At 39.8% G+C, this 4,456-nt stretch overlaps 1 pseudogene; it reads left to right on the forward strand.

Moving 5' to 3' along the window:
* Window positions 1-1,549: 1,549 nt before the first annotated feature.
* LOC109445275 (deoxyribonuclease TATDN1 pseudogene) lies at window positions 1,550-2,426 on the forward strand (annotated as a pseudogene).
* The last annotated feature ends 2,030 nt before the right edge of the window (window positions 2,427-4,456 follow it).

Genomic DNA, 4,456 nt, shown 5'->3' on the forward strand with positions numbered 1-4,456 from the left:
ATTTTAACAAATCTATTTTCCTAAAAGGCCTGATGTCATGTCCTCCAGTAGGTCTCCACTGGCCTCTATCAAGTAATTGAAGATAATATTTTGATCTCCATTTTTGTTCTTTTTGTTTTATTTCTTAAATTTTTCAGATTTAGGCTGGAAAGAAGGTTACTATTCATTGAGGGGAACCACCTTATAGATTGAGTGTGGTGCCTAGGTTTAAACTCTATGATTTGGGGCAAGTTACCTAACTTCTCTGGGGCTCAGTTTCCTCATCCGTAAAATTGGAATAATGATAGTACCGACTTGTTAGGTTATTTTGAGGATTAAATGAAAAGTATTTATAATAATGTAAAGCAGTTGATAAATTTAGCTATTAGGTATTCATTTATTCATCTACTCATCAAATTATAGTGTGTGTGGATTTTTCTGGGTGCTGTGGATAAGAAGACAGCGAAGGTGGATGCTTTTGTGTCACTTAGAGTTTAGTAGAGGAGACAGGCAATGACCACGTAAATGAATACATACACAAGATAATTTTGAGAGTGATAGATGTTAGGAAGTAAATAAATCAGAGGATGGGGATGGTGTGGAGAAGGGATGCTTTAGCTGGGTTATCAGGGGAGGTCTCTCTACGGTTTTCATGGCAAGAAGCTGTGTAGCAGGCTGTATATGAGCAGAGGATATCGGCAGAGTTTGCCTCGAGTGCAAAGGCCCTGAAATAAGACTGGACTGTTAGTAGCAAAAAGTACAATTGTACCAGCAAAGACAATTTGCAAAACTCATATTCACAAATAGACCTTTTTTTTGCCTTCCTCATGGAATTAAATGCTGTTACTAATCTCAAAACAACCACGGGTGGTTTTATGCACAAAAATTCTGGGTTAATCTCTGGCTTTCTCAGATAGTTTTCTTTGCCAGACCTAAGAATGATTTTAGGGGTGTGGGGAATAATTCTTGATCAAGATGAACAGGGTATTGGGGTTCATTCATTTAGGAAAAGAAGGGAGGATTGCTTAATGAAATTTTCAGAGCTCTTGGAAAGGCCATGAATAGTAACCTAGTACCACGGGGATCTACCTTGAGAGCGTGGCCTCATCCTCACTCAGGTCAGCACTCAAGTTAACAAAGAGTTAAAGCTCAGTCTCCTCAAGGAGTTGGGGCTGGGTCCCCCTCAGCCAACATAGCAGAGGAAGATAACTGATGGCTTGCTGAGGTTTGATCTGTCCTGCTGGGTGTTCACAGCAAATACTTGTTGCTAATGGGTCTGCTTGCTTCTTTAACTCTGGCTAGTGGTTTGTTGGGTTCACATACAAGTTCCTTGATATGGTAACATCCTCCACTCTTCCTAGTATAAGCAAGAACATTCGCTTTTTTATCAATCACACTGGCAGCTACATCTTTAAAGAACATATTGAGAGCATACAAAGAAATGAAAATCTACTAACTGAACAATGCCAGTCCTTTAACAACAGGTCTGAGGAAAAGTGTCTGCCCCCAAACTATACAAATAAGAAAAATGACAAGTGGCTTCCACCAGTGAGGAGCCGGGGCCATTGTCATGAGTCGCTTCAAGTTCAAGAATATTGGTATCAACTTGACAGATCCTATGTTCAGAGGAATTTATAGGGGGGTTCAAAAGCATCAAGATGATTTACAGGATGTCCAGATTGGTGTTAAAAGTTTATGATTACAGGAGGAAATGTACAAAACAGTAAAGATGCACTGCATTTGGCACAAACAAATGATGTTTTTCAGTATCGTTGGATGCCATCCTACAAGATGTGATGAATTTGAAAAGAATAATCCTGATTTTTACTTAATGGAGTTGCTAAATCTTCCTGAAAACAACAAGGGGAAAGTTGTAGAAATAGGGGAATGTGGATTTGATTTTGACCGACTACAGTTTTGTCCCACAGGTACTCAGCTCAAATATTTTGCAAAACAGTTCGAACTGTCAGAACAAACAAAATTACCCATGTTTCTTCACTGTTGAAACTCACATGCTGAATTTGTAGACATAATGAAAGGAAATAGAGATCAGTGTGTCGGTGGAGTAGTGCATTCATTTGGTGGCACCAAGGAGGCCACAGCGGCTTTGATTGACTTGGATCTTTATATAGGATTTAATGGTTGCTCACTGAAAACTGAGGCTAATTTGGAAGTTTTGAAATCAATACCTAGTAAAAAATTAATGATTGAGATTGATGCACCTTGGTGTGGCATCAAAAGGACACATGCTGGTTCAAAATTCATAAAAACTTCATTTCTTACCCAAAAGAAGTGGGAAAATGGGCACTGTTTGAAAGACGGAAATGAACCCTGCTGCATAATTCAAATTCTGGAAATAATATCAGCAGTAAGAGATGAGGATGTGCTGGCATTAGCCAAATACACTATCTGACAACACCATTAGAATATATTTTCCTGGCATGTAATTGGTATATCTTCCATGTTCCCTCACGTATGTAGCATTTCATGGTAAAACTTAGTGAACATTTCAATAAAGGAATTCTCTGGGGAAAAGAAGAAAGGAAAAATGACAAGTTGAGGGTGTGGGCTGGAAAGGCCACAGATCTGGGTCTTAGCACCTTGGTTCTAGCTCTGCCACCTGTTAGCTGAACAGGGGAAAAAACTAACTTTTGTTGAGCCTCTACTATTTGGCAGATTTTGTGGCAGTCACTTTATGTAAACCATTGCATTTAATCTTTACAACACCTTATAAAGTAAGGATTCATCCCCCCATTTTTACAGCAGAGAAAACTGAGGCTCAGTGAAATTACTTCTTCACCTGGTTAGTAATGGGAGCCCTGAGTGAAGCCAAGGCTTCCTGGCATCTACGATCAGGCTTTCCTAGGGTACTATGAGCTATGTGGATATACAGATTTTGAAATTCAACCACGTTTCACTACACCCTACCCCAATCGTGGTCAAAGCCATATCGTGTTTCACCTGGATTACTGTAAAATAGATTGCAATAATACTGTAATTACTGGATTACTTACTTCCAACTGGTATTCCTGCTTGCATCCTTGCTATCTGAAATCTAGTCTCAGCACCACAACAGAATGATCTGGTTAAATCTAAGTTAGGTCCTGTCGCTCTTCTGTTTAGAACTCTTCAGTGGCTCCCCATCTCATTCAAAGTGGAAACCAAAGCCCTCACTATTACCCACAAGGACCTGCATGATTCAGCCACTGGGCCACCCCCTGGCCACACCCCTTCAACCACTCTGACTTTATCTCATCCCTCTCTCACACTTTAACTCTGTCCCAGCCACCCTTATTTCCTTATTGTTCCTTGAATGCCTCAGGCACGCTCTTATTTCAAGGCCTGAGACCTTCCATGGCTACCCTACCTAGAATTTCAGCCCCGTCAATTCAACACTTTGTATCCCACGTCCTTGATTTATTTTTCCTCCTTGTCTCTTATCATTATGAAGCATGCTATATATTTCACTTATTTTTCTTGTTTGTTGCTCTATAGTGGATGATGGCTTAGACCACGGTGGGAGCCATGGAGATGGTGAGAAATGGCTATATTCGAGATAAATTTTAGAAGTCATGCTTATAGGACTTGCTGTGGAGATGAATGTAGGATTGAGAGATGGAGAAATCCAAGATGTGCCTTGGGTTTTGACCTGAGCAACTGGGTGGATGGTGGTGCTTTTTGTGGAATATAAACATTTATTAGGAAAGACATTTTTTAATAGGGGAAATCAATAGTTCGGTTTTAGCTTTATTAGTTTAGGAGGCACATTAACTATCCAAACAGAGCTATAGTTGTATATATACATGAGTCTAACCCTCAAGGAAGACGTCTGGACTGGAAAAATAAACTTGGACATCAACGTGTGGATGATATTTGATGACATGGAACATCATGAAGTCGTTCAGAGAGAAAGTGTAGCCAGAGAAGAGATTTACAAAAGATTTCTAGAGCAATCAGTGTTTAGATATTTAGTTTAGACATCTATTTAGGAATAGATGAAGCAGAAAAGAAGAAATTCTTTTAGGAACTAGGTCCAAGAGAAGGAGAGCAAGGTGGGATCCAGGGCACAGGTTTACAGGGCGTGTGACTACAGTTACAGATAAGCTTGTGGGATGAAAGGTGGGAAGTTGAAATGGTTTTCATCAGATTACATCTATATTTCTCTATGAAATTAATGACAAAGTCTTTAGCTGAGAGTTGGGTGGGAGGAGATTTTGGAGATTTGAGGGTTGAGGAGGAAATGCATAATAGTCATCTTGGGAGTAGGTTAATGAATTTACTAGGGAAGTTTAGTTGTCAGAGAGTGTTGAGTGCTCACTGAAGAATTTTGGCCATAAATTTGAAATGGATCCTGACATCAAGGTTGTGTGATTTTTCTCCAGCAACTTTCAGCTGCTTGGGTACAGGGATATAGTAAGCTGTTAGTTGAGTTTAAGAAGACTTCAGGTTTCACCAGGGAAGTACAATGCAGGGAGAT

Source organism: Rhinolophus sinicus, chromosome 17 (genome assembly GCF_057876585.1).
Source record: "Rhinolophus sinicus isolate RSI-liver-muscle chromosome 17, RSI-T2T, whole genome shotgun sequence".
NCBI lineage: Eukaryota > Metazoa > Chordata > Mammalia > Chiroptera > Rhinolophidae > Rhinolophus > Rhinolophus sinicus.